This window comes from Pinus tabuliformis, chromosome 5_1, assembly GCF_031772625.1.
Source record: "Pinus tabuliformis cultivar Carrire ecotype Pingquan chromosome 5_1, CPIR1, whole genome shotgun sequence".
NCBI lineage: Eukaryota > Viridiplantae > Streptophyta > Pinopsida > Pinales > Pinaceae > Pinus > Pinus tabuliformis.
Genome location: NC_142305.1, coordinates 65,083,411 through 65,100,429, shown reverse-complemented (window position 1 = coordinate 65,100,429; position 17,019 = coordinate 65,083,411).

Below are 17,019 nucleotides of genomic sequence, written 5' to 3'. Positions count from 1 at the left end.
TTATGGTTTATGCACGGTAAAATTTCTTGGGAATAATAACTTGTGCATATCAACAGATCTAGTGGTGGTGATAGTGGCAATGAGCGTTAAAATGTGATAAGAAAGGTATATGAGCTGACATGAGAAGACATGGCTGATGACTCACCCAACGGACTTGACATTTCGGGAAAGATTCGCTGCGGAATGTACGAATCCATGATTTCGCAGCGCTGTTAGTTTTGAATTTTAATGATGCGCTGCGAAACTACCTAATCATGAAGCGCTGCGAAACTGCCTAGTTATGATTGCGCTATGACGTTGGCGAATTGGAATAGCGCTGCGAAATCACGAAAAGGCACGGTGACTCACATAAGACAAGAGGTGGCTATAGAACAATGATGGGTAGAGGGGAACCAATGGGAGTTGAGAACAACTTGAGTTAAAAACTCTTTTAAAAACTCCAAATCCTACGGGAAGAAAATTAAAAATGAAAATTTGAAATTAAACTAGCACAGACCTTTGTCATCGGGCTAGGATAGAAAATTACATGTATCAATTTTTAGTTCTAAGTGATAACAGTGGCTCCACTTGGGATAGTGTGCTCCTGTAGTACACTAAGAACTCGTAGGTCCAGTGCTTTGTCCAATTTATGAAAACATAGATAGAGTTGACAAGCATTCCTTTCTAGCTTTGTGAGCCTTCACCTCGGGCTTGAGCTTCCTGTTCAGCTTGTCATTTATTTGCAACAAAGAAAGACTAATAAAACGGTTATATACAATGCTTGTGAGAAACTTGGCAGAGATTCAATCAATTGTAATGCTTTAGGAACCTGCCATTAACAGGTCCTCCAGCATATGGTGTTCCATCAATCTCTTGTAGAACGTAAGTGTTATTCCCATGGAAAGCAGAAATTTGATATGGCCCTTTCCACAAATTTTCAAATTTACCATGTTTACCTTTCTCTTCAATTCTGGCTTCCCATTTCAAGACTTTATCATGAATCTGGAATGTAACTTCTTTGATCTTTTTGTCAAATGCTCTCTTGATCCTATTCTGGTTTTGTTGATGACTGTCAAACACCTCATTTCTTTTCTCTTGTAAAGCTATTAGCTGGTTGATCCTTCGTTGTATAGCATTTGGTTCCTCTTCTAGTCCTTCAATCAACTTCATTACTGGTACTCCGAGGGATGTGGGAAATATAGCCTCTGCCCCATATACTAGCTCATATGGTGATGTTCCAATGGACCTCTTTGTGCAAATCCGGTCAGCCCACAAAGCATATTTCAGTTTCAAATGCCAAGCTTTTTTATTTTCTTGCAGTAGCTTCTTAATGATTCTTACAAGACTCTTGTTTGATGACTCAGCCAAACCATTTCCCTGTGGATAATAAGCAGTAGAATGTCCAAGGGAGATGTGATACTGATGACAAAAATTAATTAACCTTTTGGACTTGAAAGCTTGAGCATTGTCTGTAATGATCTTGATTGGGCAACCAAATCTTGATAATATATTGTTTTCTAAGAAAGAAATAATCACTGAATCATTTGCTTGCCTTGTAGGTATTGCTTCTATCCATTTTGTAAAGTAATCGGTGGCTGTGAGAATCCAGCGATGCTGTCCTGATGAAGGAGGATGGATTTCCCCTATAAAGTCTAATCCCCACTGCTGGAAAGGTGCTTCAACATAAATAGGAACCAAGGGCATTGGCATAAGATTTCTCTTTCCTTCAAACACTTGACATTCATGGCATGTGGCTATCTTTTTATAGATATCTCTAAACATAGTTGGCCAAAAATAGCCGGCTCTCAAGACCTTGTTTGCAGTGGCTTTCCAATAGTGATGTCCTCCACAATCCCCTTTATGAAACTCATCAATTACTTTATCAGCTTCTTCTTCAATGAGGCAGTTTAATAATATTCCTCCTGCATCTTTCCAAAACAAATTTTGGTCATACACAAAATATCTGAGAGATTTCAATTTGGTAAACCGAGCTTTGGATTTTGAAAGATTATCAGGAGCTCTATTATGCTGCAAAACAAATGCTATATCCTTGTACCATTCTGAGATCAAGAATTTTTCATTTTTCTGGACCAATTCCTCTTCATTTTCAGAAATTTTTGAGATTTCTGTGCTTAAATTAATATCAATACAGTCCAGATTTGACTGGGTCAACAATTTGGCTAGGCCTTGACCCTTTACCAACTTGGTGGGTTTGATCTCAATATCATACTCCAACAGTTTTGCTATCCACTTTCCCCTTTTTCCATCTGGATCAGCTTGTGTAAGAATATCTTCAATAACAACATTTGGGACGTATGCAACAATGTGAGAGTGCAAAACATAGATTCTGAAATCCTTAATTGCTTTCACCAATGCATAGGCTTGTTTCTCTAAGATATTATATTTCAATTCAACATTGGCCAACGTCTTGCTAAAGAAAGAAATGGGCTGTTCAATACCTTGACTTCCTTTTTGCAATAAAACTCCAGCAATTGTGTCTTCAGAAGCGAATGTAAAGATAAGGAACTCCTTGGTAAAATCCGGGCTGATGAGTACTGGTGCTTGAGTAAGGGCCTTCTTGATCTCTTCAAAAGATTTCTTTGCTTCAACTGTCCATTGAAAATCTGCTCCTTTCTTTAACATCTTTGTTATGTTCTTGACAACTTCAGCAAAATTAGGAATGAATCTTCTAACAAAGTTAACTTTCCCAAGAAAGGATTGAACCTCCTTCTTACTCCTTGGTAAATCCAATTTTTGAATTGCACTAACTCTATTAGGATCAATCCTAATTCCTTCTTCAGAGATAATATGACCAAGCAGTTTGCCAGAAGTTAGAGCAAAAATACTTTTGGTTGGGTTTAGAGAAATACCAAACCTCCTACACTTCAGTAGGACCCTTTCAAGGTGCTTTAAGTGGTCTTCTTCCTTTTTTGAAAAAACTGTGATATCATCAAGATAAACCACCACTGATTTGTCCTTTTCTTCAGCAAAAGCAATATCCATTGCTCTCTGGAAAGTGGCTCCCGCGTTCATGAGGCCAAAGGGCATTTTTGCATACATGAATGTTCCCCATGGTGTAGTGAAAGCTGTTTTCTCCTGATCATCTGGGTGAACAAGAATCTGATTGTACCCTGAGAAACCATCAAGCATAGACATCCTTTGTGAACCAACAATGTTTTGCAGAATGAAATCCATTTTGGGGAGGGGGTAATTATCTTTCAATGAAGCCTTGTTTAAGTTCCTGAAGTCTATACAAATTCTGATCTCTCCATTCTTTTTTCTGACTGGTACCAAGTTAGCAAGCCAATTTGAAAATCTGATTGGGACAATAATTTTAGCATCAAAGAGCTTTTTCACTTCTTTTTCAATCAGTGGCATTAGAAGAGGATTAATTCTTCTTAGTTTCTGCTTAAAAGAATTTTCATTCTGCTTAATAGGATGGTATGCTGTATGATTGAAGAGTCATATTGTTTCAAGTCAGCATAGCTCCATGCAAAAACATCAATGAATCTTTTCATCATCTCAACATATTTAGTCTTCATATCAGCTGAAAGGAATTTGGAAATCTTGACTATTTTAGGCACAACCGAGTCACCTAAATTGTAGTTTTCTACTTCCTCTTCATTAGCTTGTAGTCTTGGTGCTTTGAACACATCATTTTGATCAAATAATTTTTCAAGGGGAATGAGGCCTTTAGGGATTAAGTTGTTTTTTAACTGTAAGACTTCAGAACTTTCCTTTGACTCTATTAACATATTCTGCTGATCTATCTGATTGTGCTCAAATTCTTCTTTTAATTCAATGAAGTTCCTTACCTGCTGATCATCCTCAAAAACTTGCCAATTTGTGATATTATCCGGTATGACTGGTCTATGGCGAACCTCCACTTCATAGCTTTCAGAAGAATGCTTAGGAATAATAAAGAGACTGGCTGAAACAGCAAGAGAATCTGCAATAGAGTTTTGATCTCTAGTTTTGATGCTGAAGGAATAGGATTGAAATTTTTCCAACATATCCAACACTAAATTTCTGTATGCTCTCATCCTTGCATCCTTAGTTTGATATGTACCTTCTACTTGTTTAATTACCAATTCAGAATCTCCACAAACAACAATGTTTTTAGCTTTCAACTTTATCAAGGTTTCCAAACCTAAAACCAGAGATTCGTACTTAGCCATATTGTTGGTACAATCAAAGTTTAATTTGTATGAGAGAAACTTACTTTCTTTAGTTGGACTAGTGATCCAAATCCCAGCTCCTGCCCCTTCTTTTCCTGCTGATCCATCAAAGTATAATGACCAGCAGCCCATGATGTCTCTTTCATCTCCTTGCTGCCCTTCTTGACACTGATTTTCCGCAGGTTTATCTTGTGATTCTCTTCCAACTGATTCATTGAAAAGGATAGCTGATCCAAGACCAGTATCACATGAGTAAATAGGAAAATTCTGAGGCTTATCCTTGCTGCTTACCATGTAGGCCATCCTTGTCTCGCGATACAACCTCCTTTGTTCACCAAACACTGGGATGGTAGCATATGTAAGATCCATCTGCATTGTGCCCTTGATTTTTGCTGCCCATGACCTTGAAAGAAGCATCCCAAACTTTGGTGGAATGTCTGCAACAACAATGTCCATAACAGTTGTTTTTGCTGGAATTTGTGTGAGCCCCACAACAACATCTTTTATCAAACCAATGCAATGGACTCTTTTTGAATCAAAGGAAAATAAATCCTTATATGGCCTAGTTACCTCTAACCCCAGCCTTTCCATGATTACCTTAGGCATGAGATTATGTGATGCCCCTGAGTCTAACATAACATTATGTAGAGTCATATCATGAATGCTAATGCTTATGTAAAAAGGGGGAAACTCTTCATTTTGTTCATCCTCAAGTCTTGGACCCAAACAGATAATGGGATTATCTTCTTGTACATTTAGAATATCAGCCACTCCTGGTTGTGAATTAAACATCTCCACAATTTTGCTTCTGTATTTATCTACCTTGAGAATTTCATTAAAAGGGACTGATATCTTAATTTTTGCAATCTCATTCTCAAGATTAAAAACAGAAGTAGTCTTGTCAATTTCTTTAGGAGGAGGAAGAATTTGAATATCCTTTTTGACAAGAGGAGAATCATCCTTACCTTCAACCACCTTTGATTTTTCCTTTTTATCTTCAATTGCCTTGGAGGTATTCTTCTTGGGCTGTGCTTTGTTTGTTGTAATAGGAACATCTCTATTCCTTAGATTATACTGCTTTTGCATCTCAAAAATAGCGTGCTGATAGCCCTTTAAAAAATCCGAAGGCTCTTCTCCTGACTTTATCATACTGGACTCATCATGTTCCTCCTTAGTCAAGAAAATCCCTGACATTTCTTCATCAAAACAATGGATTGATTCCTCAGGGACTTCAGGTTCATCTTCTTCCTCTTCATCTACCAAATTTTGTTGGAAGGGAGGTCTCACTGGAGGATCTGCCTGCTGATTTCTGTTGTCTCTTGGCCTTTGCTGATTCTGAGGTCTTCTGAACTGAGGGTTCCTGAATTGAGGTCCCTGCTGTGCTGGAGGGGCAGAAGCATTCCCAAGAGCTAGTCGGTCCATCAATTTCTCCATGGTTTTCATCATTGTTTCAAACTTGTCTTCTTGAGCAGAGGTAGAAGGTTTCTCTTCTTCCTTTAGCTTAGTCTTTGCCATCTTTGATTTCTTAGCAGCAAGCATATTTACCTCCACCTTAATTGCATCATTTTGCATGTCAGCAAGAGAGGCAGACTCCCTTTCTCTGAGTAAAAGAGAGAAATCTGAATCAAATGATTCAACATATCTCAACTATGCCAAAGCTCCAGGAGGTTTCAAATGAGCTGGAATAGAATTGTATATTTTGTTAAACCTCTTAGAGAAGTTTTGGACAGTTTCATCTGGGGCTCTTCTAAGATTGTTGTATTCGGTAAGGGCTTGGACAGGGTTGGTTCTGTTTCCCCATTTCCTTAGAAAGCTGTCTTCAAATTCTACCCAACTATGAATGCTTCCGGCTCTAAGGGCTTTAAACCATTTTCTGACTTCTCCAATGAAGGTTTGAGCAAACAATCTTAGTTTTACATCTTCATCATCCACTTCTTCCCTATCAACAAAATCATTGAACCTATCCACGTGTTCCTCTGCTGTAATATCTTCATCTCCTCCCCATGTTGGAATTCTGGCAGCATATTTGCTAGGAAGATCATGTAAAACAGCAGGGAGAGCTAGAGGAGCATACCTAGCAGGTATAGCCATAATGAATGGAGGAGCAGTGACAACAGGTATTGTTTGACCGGTGGAACCAGAACTAGTATGAGATAGTGTCTGAGGACTATTTGGACTAGCAGAGGCAGAAGATAAAGTATTGGTACGAAAAGGACTATTTGGACTTTGCAAACCACTGACAAAGGAACTCCAATTTGGGAGAGGTAAACCAGTTTTGGACTTGAGCAAAACTTCAAAAGGATCAAGTTCTTTGAGTTGATTCAAATCTTCTTCTTCTAACAGTAATTCTGAAGTAACAACCTCCCAAAACTCTTCCTTATCTTTTTGTGACACTAAGGATGAAGTATCAATGCCTCTTTTTTGCAAATCTAAAATAATTCCAATAAGTTCTTCTTCGTTCTCAGATCTCAACAATACCTCATGAATTTTATCATCTACAATTTTATCTTCAGGACTTCTAGAAAATTCAGGGAACAAAGATTTTGATACAGATGAAGTACCTGGTATATCAGGAAATCTTTGCCTACTCCTTGAGATGGTGTTTGGATTATCCACAGGAGTAGGTGGATTTGGGTTAGGATTACTCCTTGTATATCTTCCTCTCAAAGCCACCTTTTTAACTTTAAGATTGTATGGAGTCACCAAGGTAGAATGCAGCCTCGAAAACCTTCTGAGCTCCTGCTACCTTCAGAAGTTCAGTCTCTTGATTTCGGGAAAGAATAATCTTCAGTCTCCCGCAGACGCACCAAAATGTTATCTCAAAATCAGACCCTGATAGGCTGCTGGTCAGGTTGATTCTAAGTAACTATTTCAAACCTACTTTAGGCTGAGGCTTAGCCTCCTCAACCAGAGAGAGCCCTCTCAGGTTGAGGAGGCTAAGCCTCAGCCTAAAGTAGGTTTGAAATAGTTACTTAGAATCAACTTGACCAGCAGCCTATCAGGGTCTGATTTTGAGATAACAGGCAACACGCTTCACTGTGCTAGGAAAATATGCGAAAGGAAAATATGTGAAACGCGTCTCAATTCGAAAGTAAGGTACACTTTACGGATAAATTCAACGCATAATAGAGCTGATTCCAACTACAGAACTTCTTCAAGGATCCATAGACAACGTTATATGAAAACAACCCAACAACGTTATATGAAAGAATATATTATGCAGGCAGTGGACGTGAGGTGTATACCATCTTTTGGTGAGCAGACCCGGACTGACGAACTGTAATTCTCCACTTACAAATGGAATCCTCGCTCAAGCGTTACCCAGATTATCACGCAGAGGGTAGACTCTGATTATCACGTAGAGGACAGATGTGTCAGGCTACAGAAATGCACAACATGGGCAGAATAGGCAGAAGTGCAGGTGCGTGTCAGCGAGACAGTTTGCAGCATGAAATAGGCATGCACACAATAATGACAATTCTATCTGCAGAAATACAGAACTGACATGCACAAAGAGGCCACAACAAGTGGCTCATATTTGGGCAGGGCAGAAATTCGCCTGCAGCTCTGATACCATGTTAAACACACATGGACAGCAAGAGAGATACGAAAGATAAAACATGCAAGTGCATTTTTTAATTAACATGAGATATACATTTATAGTACATTGTTGTGACCGTTGGGTTTCACATCCCAAGGTCTCTTGGACTCTTTTTGTCCATTCAGCTTCCACACTAACCCATTTAGGATTAGGTGTCCAACATGTAGGTACACTAGCCCTTGGGCTCCAAGTTTAGAGACTGTGGGCATGGGCTGACCTTTTTTGGGCTCCGATAAATTTATATGGTATTCTTAATTCACTAAAGCGTGTGGCCAATATTAATTTGTCGAAAAAATACATTGATCCATTATTCATAATTAATTTTCTCCAAAAACTTATATTTTACAAGCATGATATATTTGTAAATATTTTGTATATATAATTTTGCAAAATATTTTTTTGTTTGTAAAATGCTTTTCTAACCTTTGTTTTCTAGTGATTGGGGTTTATTTTCAAATTTTGTATATATTGGGGTTTTTGGAAAAAAATGTTTTCATTTGTGCAGGTGATTCCTCAAGGAAAATATAAAATTGTGGAAGGGTTTCAGGGGTTTCTAGCTCTTGAAAAAATTCATTGGGGTTTTGAAGTGGATGTGGGTTGAGGAAGGCAAGATCCATCCTCTACCTTCCCTCCAAGCTGAACGCTTAATCCAAAACGGGAGCCACTATCTTGGAGATTTTGGAAATTTGAAGCAAATTCATCATTTTTGCAAGGGTCATAATTGTTCTAAGGCCTTTTCTCTCCCTTGTCGTGGCCTATTTCCCTCTCCTTGGTGAGCCAAAACCTTGGTTTAATCTCCAAACCCTAGACGAAACCCTCTTTTTCCTTGCCATTAACTTTCTAGGGTTTCCAAGCCCTAGCCATAGACCCTACCAAGGCCTTAGTCTCCTCCACTACCCTCATTTCTTCTCCCTCATCTCTAATGCAGGGATTTAAGGCCTCTCTTCCATCCTTCCTTGTCTGCAGGTCTCTCGGCCTCCCTTTCCTTAGCTGCAACCTTACACTCTCAACCTTCTTTCTAGGCCTTGCCACAGTGCTAAGGGCCTCTCCATCCCCTTACTGTGTGCCTATAGCTTGTTGCATTTTTTCCCCGTTGAACTTTCTCGTTTTTGTTGCTTTTTTTTTTTTTTTTTCTTTCATGGTTTAACTTCATAATGGTTAGCTCATGATTTGATGATATCTCCTCTTGACAATTATCGATTTTTAAGTGGAAGATTCTCTCCAATTTGTACCCTCTGCATATTATGTAATGTACAACACTTTGACTATTGTGTGCACAACAAATGGCACCACTTGAGTCTTTCTAGTTACCTCTTTTCACCTAGGGGTAACTGGAGGATATCATTCTTCCATGATCCAAACTCTAGACAATGATCCTAGAGATGATGACCAACATTATCCACATATTGTAGCCCTCATATTATTCTTATCATGCTTAGCCACTTGACTAGAATTCTAATTCGAGGATGGTGGTTCAACACACATGAGGTACATTGGCCATTGTTTCATATGAAGTGTTTACATTTAATGTATTAGGCATTTAATTAAGGAACATGGGTTGAATTTAGATAATCAATCGTGATGCTTGGAAATTATGATTGTTGTGTTATTTTATTTTGTTTGTCATTAATTTCTTGTAGTCCAGTGTAACCACCTTGGGGCCTTTATTTTCTTATCCAGGAGGTTCATAGATAGGAGGCTTGGATAGAGATAAGGTGTTCATATCCTTCCATCCTTAACATTTTCCATTCACCCCTTTGGTCTGTTTTCCTCTCTTTTGAGTTGGTTGTTGTCAATCGACTGTATTGGTTCCCTGTTTGCCTTATCCTATGAGAAGAAGGAGCTTGCAAATGCTGAGAGGTTGATGCTACTGTAAAAAATAATAAAGGAGGCAATTCTGAAAATTAAAATGAAAAATAAAGGATAAGGATGAATTATAAAGTTAAAATACAATATATCTTGATCTCTACCCCCCTAATGTGAGGCCATCGCCCCTATTCCCATTTATATCATGCCTTTCAAAATAAAAGGGATGTAAAAAAAATCCCAACCCCTATGAGTGATCCAAAATGGATCTTGTAAGTCAAGTTAAATTTTTTCTTTACGATTGACGACCAAGGTGGTCCTAGGAAGAAAAACTAGTCTCGACTTGTGTAGGAATTCACAATCTCAGTTGCTTGTAGAAAGAACGTTAGGTCGAAGAGTTCGACATGCTGATTCCGGCGGTATCTACGGATTTTCATATGGCCTCTAGGTGATGGAGAAATAGAGCCAAAGTTTTCAGTTGTTTTCGGAAAGAATGCCAAGAAATAGAGCCCATCGTTCTGAAGCCAACACTACTTTCGGTTTCTCATTTGGTCTTCGGATCAGGGAGAAAACATTCGTCAAAGTTGAGGTGTCGAAGGGGGCCTTGCTGGCCATGTGTCACAAACTTCATCTCCAAGTTCATGCAGGTGAATGGTGGAAAGATTCAGGTTTTGATTGATGTTCTTGGCAGATTTGAAATTGGTACAAATATATGGTGGGTTCAAATCATAAGGTTCAAATTATGTTGATAAACCATGGTGTCAAAACATTACAATATGGTGCACATTTTACTTAAGATGCTAAACCTATGGTGAAAATATATATAGTTTACAAACTATATACAATTGTGGTGCATTAAAACTATATTGCAAACCTATGGCATGGGAATGTCAAATTTTATGATATATAGTCCTAAGGTGGATGATAAAATTGGTGCATAAATCCATGTATTAACCATGTTACCAAACCTACAACATACACGATAGTGTTAATCTTTTATGGGCACAAACGTGTAATGGTGGAGCGAACATATATTATGTTTGGAAAAACTAAACATATGGTAAAGTTGTTATATCCATAGGAAGACACAGTGGCATCCACATGGCATGGACATTAGTAGCAGGTACATGAGGTGGCAGTCCAATAGGGCCAAGACCACTAGATGCCAACGTAACCATCAGAGGGTTGGATGCCGCCACCACCAAGCCGTTCACCGTCATTGCCAAGATGTGAACATGTCATTGAAGCAAATGCGACCGGTTATGTGCCACGGTAGCAAATGGTGCAGGTGCCACAGAGATTCTTTGTCACTGTTGGAGCCAGCACAAAGCAGTCAACGCCAGATTCAGGGTGGATAGTTGGATTGCCACGACTGCAGGGGAATGAAAGAGCCACCGAGTTAGTTGGCAGAATCAATGGTCAGACTTCAGAGTAATCATGTGAGGAGGTGTCTGTGGCACAGTTGGATTGCCATGGGAGCATGACCGCTGTAGTTAGTTTCGCACCACCATATCATCAGGTTTCGGTCTAATGAAACTTTGGTTTGCGTCGATTATTAAACTTTGAAGGCTTATATTAAGGTTTTGTTAACATATGCTAATGTTACATGGCACTCCATTTAAACTTAGGATAAGGGTTTGTTGAATGGTTAATGCGCTAAGGTTAGAAAACATTAATGAGTATGGTTTTATAATGGTGCCCTATATAAATGAAATGCACCATTTTTTTTTGGATAAGGTGGGTTGTGTGATATGCATGCTATGCCATGGTGTTATAATGTTATTGCACCGAGATATATCATTTGGCCACCACTTAGTTTGTTAAAACAAATTATGCTAAACTTAGCATTAGGCCACCTTATAAATGCTTCGAGTGAAGAAGCATAAAGGGGAGAAGAAAGTTCTAGCCTTGGCAAGGAGAAGAAGAGGAGAGGAGAAGAAGAGGAGAGGCATTCCAGAGCCCATTAGGTATCTTTCTATTTTAGAGGCGAAGCCTTTCAGGAAGGAGGCAAGAAAATCTAGGGTAGAAGTTGCGCTTCAGTTTTGAGCGACAGTTCAGCTTCAGAGTCAGAGTTTCGATATTTGCCTATAGATGCTCTTTTGAGCGTTTCTTGGCCATTCTTGGGCCTTTTTAGGAATGGAGATAGGTGTTGGAAAGCTGCGACAGAAGGATTTATTTCTATAGTAACCAACAGTGCCTGCGAGCACATATCAGTTGGCGAAATCTCATGTAAATAAACTCTTTGAAGCATTCCTAATAAAATGGACGCACATTCAAAGTGGACCCGGAGATGTAGTCCAGGAGGGACGAAATCCATCACCAATGTTTGCTGTTGTTTGCATCTTTAATTGCTGCTATTAATTCTTCATTTTTGGTTCTTTAAGTTTGATGATTAAGGCATAAACATCACTTAATTTTCCGTATTCACTCACACATGTGCAACTTTAGTTAATTGGTGCAATTGCTCAAATAATCAATCTTGTAGATTTCAGATCATATTTTGGTATCAGAGCAAGGTTGATCATGGTTAAATAGGATATTTTCCAATATTGACTAGATCTAGGTCACAGCGTGGAGAAGGAAACTTGAAGAGGCCAATCCTGAGATTGGAAAGAGAAAGCAGATTCTTATCTAGTACAGAAATGGGTAAAAATTCCAGGCAGCTCCGATTGAAAGAACTTGAAGAGTTCAATCAATAGTTTCAATAAGAGAATGTTGCACTATGATGAATGGTGCAAGATTTGTAGGAGGATAAGAAAAGACTACAGGCAAAGATTGAAGCTTTGCATAAGATTCGAAGGAGAAGTAGTCCATCAGTTCGAAGTTCATCTACTGAAGGGAAAAATGAAGTCTCGCCTCTTCATCAGGAAGATGAAGACAATTCATCTTTGTCAACGACTCCAAAGAACATTCGATAGAAGAAGCTATCAGAACCTTTTCCTCATCTTCTGATGACCTTCCTTACACTCCAGCATCACCCAAAAATGATTCAGAGAAAGGTGATATTTCCAGAAATCAGGAGATTGGAGCATTTGAAAGACATATTAGAGGAATGGGTATGTCATTGATGAAGAAAATGGGATATCAGCAGGGATAAGGCCTCAGCAAGCATGGCCAAGGTAGGCTCCAACTAATCTTCATGCAGGAAAGGCCGAAACATGAAGGCTTGGGCTATGACCAATCGATATGTGACTACTGTGGGAAGAGAGGTCACATTGCAGATTGATGTTGGTCCCTACACCCCGACCTAATGCCAAAGAAGCTGCAAGACCACAAAGGTAAATTGATGAGTCACTCTAGTAGTGATTCATAAGGTGAGTCCTTAAGTCAAAAATTTATGTTAAAAGTTATCAAAAGGATTTATCCATGTACCTTTTGTGGTAGTAATTCACATTGTGTAGAAGAATGTTGGAAGCAGAAGATTTTCAACAAAAAAATAGGTGCTACCAAGAGTCGGCCACAGAAAGATGATGCAGCGCTGCAAGTAAATAAACGTCCCGGGAAGATTTTACTTCAGTTAGAAAAGGAATTCGCATCGTCAAGACAGAGTTCGGGAAAATCCAACAAAATACAACTAGTACAAACTCTAGAGAAAGAGTTTGTCCTAAATGTAAGCTGAGAGGACATTCAAAAAGCACATGTCTGATGCTGCCCCATGAGACAACACTAGCACCAACAGAGCAAGAGACAAAAAAAGAACCTAAAGTAGAGGGCATATTATATGCCATATGTATAAATGTGTGTCTGTATATAGTCATCTCTTCAATAGGTCTAGTCAAGTCTGTAACTAGGATTCAGATGATTTCTTTTTATTCTAATGCATGTTTGTAATAAACTAATATTTGTCATAAAACATTTGGAGGTAAAAAACTCTCTTTGTTTGGAGATGTGATCCAAAATGGATCTTGTAAGTCAAGTTAAACATTTTCTTTACCACTGACGACCAAGATGGTCATAGGAAGCAAAACTAGTCTCGGCTTGTGCAGGAATTCACCATCTTAGTTGCTTGCAAAAACAACGTTATGTCGAAGAGTTTGACATGTTGATTCTGGTGATATCTCTATATTTTCATATGGACTCCAGGTGATGGAGAAACAGAGCCAAATCTTTTAGTTGTTCTCGGAAAGAACGACAAGCAATAGAGCCCATCGTTCTAAATCTGACACTACTTCCGGTTTCTCATTTGGTCTTCGGATGAGGGAGAAAACATCCGTCAATGTTGAGATGTCGAAGGGGGCCTTGCTGGTGTTATATGGAATTTACATCTACGAATAAACACATTTTCCCTAGGTAGGTGGCTACACCTAGAACAACAGAAAGAAAGTAGTTTAACCTTTTCCTATAGTAGATGGATGAGATGAAGGAACTTACTTGTAGTCTTTCGATTCCTTAATCCCCTTTGAATTGCTCTTGTCGATCCCACTTGAACTGAATCTGATCAAAAGGTACTTGTATCAAGAGAAACAAAAACAAGAAACGATCAAAGCATACATGATCTATCTACTATAAACCAATGGAATCGAAGACATTGAAACATATAATCTGAATAAGAATATGAGAACAGGAATAAACTCTTTATTAATGTAGAAGGAAGAGCATCACCCAATACAGTTCGATCCTGTGCCACTCCTCTAGCTTTAGTGCAACCCTTGCCACATCAAAAGCACACCAATCCAACAACATAACATTACTTAACATGAATTCAATTCTCAAACCAACAGAATTTCCTTACAAACTTCAGATTATAGCCCCTTGATCACTATGATGAGTGCTCAATTTATAGGAAATGGAGGTGGTTTTGTCATAAATGAGGGTATTGAATGGCCTTCCAAACTTGGAGTTAGTTTCCATGGAGCAAGGGATGAGAGGATAGGAGGTTAATGGATCCTTAGCCTATCCAATTTCGAGCTTATAAGAGGAGATAAGAGATGGGATCATTCTAGAATCAAGGAATATTCCTAGAACCCTATGCAAATTTCACTCAATCTTGCCCAACATAGGTCAAAGAGGGCCTATGTGCACTGTAGTGTAGGCCAGAATGGGCCTGCCTGCTCTGCAGCACAGTTACCCCTGACCAAGGCTGCGCTGGTGTCCCAAGGAGGCATTTCAGCAAGGTTTTAGGCCAGGAAACTTTCATGGAAGGAAGCATTCAATGTGATGACTTGTCTACAGCATGTAACAATTGAATTAGGGTTTGATGAGCCCTAATTGTATTGATCTGAATGCCGGGAGTGAAGTTCCCAAATAGACCTATAATAGTTGCCCCCTAAAGCATGAAGTTGAAAATGATAATGTCGAGTGATATGCTTTACGATGCGACGGAGAGGATCTGAAGTGGATGGTGACCTGCATCGATTACAATACATAACATCATGATGTTTTGAATTTTTCATGAATTGCTGAGGGGAGACATACCCATACTCAGCATATAAACTTTTCATTACATGTACATAGATAATCATCTACATATATAGACCCATGATAGGATGACCATCTGTGTAAAGCCATTGTACAAATGATTTAGTACTCTCCTGAAATCGCAGCCCGAATGGATGAACTAGATTTGGGGTCTTGTATCTTGTCCAATCATTTGCTCAAGTACGAGTCTAACCATGTGAATATGTGATCTAAAAAATTGAACATGGGATGACACTGTCTGATTACCAGCCAATGATGTAAGCCGTTAACAGATGCAAGAGAGATCACCAATAATGATAATGATTCTCAAGGTATTGCAGTACATTCTACATGGTGTGAATAAATGTTTTGATGTCAAACACCATACAAAGTCTTTCGGTCGAAGGCCAGTGATGTCAACCTATCACCAGAAGTGAGAAACTTTCCATTGATGTATGCAAGCCTCAAGGTAATGGAAGGGTGTTTCTAAGTCAACTTCTTGGATAATGTGCTGATGTCGACAAGAAGAAACTCGTCGCAGGAGGGCCTTAATGTATCCCACGTCAATGACACGAAACGAGTGTAATGATTTTGGAGACGGAATGTGACTGACGACACAAGGTTCAGGAATGGCGGTCACGAAAATGAAGGTTTATGAGTATTGCAAAGGTTGAATTTTCACTGAGTGACTTCTCTTGAACATGTCGACGACATTGAATGAATTGGCAGCATTGACCCAAAAACAAAGTGATGGATGGTGTGATAGACCATAGGTATGATAACCATCAAGTAGATAACCCAATCCACATAGTCACAGAGATGAATTGAAAGTGTCATGTTCAAGAGCGACTTGCTACCATAAAGTGATTTATCCATTTTCCCATTTTCCCCAGTCATTGCTGACCAGTACCTCTTTATTTTTTTAACAAGCTTGAGGAGGATAACATATGCTTGTAGTATAATTCCACCCTTCAGGTGAATCCATCGCTATGTGATGTTTTTGACAGGATAGGCAGTAACTCCATCAGGGAGAAAAACTGATTCGTATTATTCCATTAGGTAGGTCTTTGTTATATACAATAGGGAGTGACTGTTCAGTTCATCTCTCGATGACTGTTCACATTCCTAATTTAATTATTTACATAAATTCATCCAATCATGAAGATTAGGTGTCAACATTCCCCCCCTTAATCTGAAGGGATGTTGGTGAGTCCAAGCATCATTCTGAATCGTTCAAGCTTTTCCCTTCCAAGCGCTTTGGTGAAGATGTATGCAATTTGCTCATTTGTGGAACAATGACGGAGATGGATTGTTTTGGCCTCAACATGATGTCGAATAAGATGATATTTAGTATTGATGTGCTTTGTTCGATCATGGAACTTTGGGTTCTTGGCCAACTTTATTGCAGAGGTGTTGTTAATCATGAGTGGAGTTGATTGTACTTGTTTTACCTGCAAATCTTCAAGAATTTTCTTGAGCCACACAATTTCTTTTGTTGCTTCAGCTGCTGCCACGTATTCTGCTTCTGTTGTGGAATCTGTTGGAACTGATTGTTTGCGTGATCTCCAGGAGACAGCTCCTGATCCAAGACTCATAGAATATCCTGAAGTAGATACCCCAATTTCTTTGTCTCCATCGAAGTCTGAATCAGAGTATCCGATCAAGCTGAAGTCATCCACCTGTGTGTACTTGATTCCAAAGTCTCGAGTTTGCTTCAAGTACTTTAGAACTCTTTTTGCAGCAGACCAATGTCCCTCACAAGACTTTTGCGTAAACCTGTAGAGGATTCCAACAACAAATGAAATGTCTGGTCTGGTGGTAGTTAGGTAGTTGAGACTTCCTACAAGCTGTCTATACTTTGTTGCATCCTCAAATTCCTTTCCTTCAATAGATGTGAGCTTCAAGTTTTGTTCCATTGGAGTAGTAAGAGGATTGCACTCTGTCATGCCAAACCTGTTCAACAAATCTCCAATGTATTTCTTTTGAGAAAGAAATATGGACTTTGGATGTTGGGTTACTTCAATGCCAAGATAGTAATGAACATAGCCCAAATCAGTC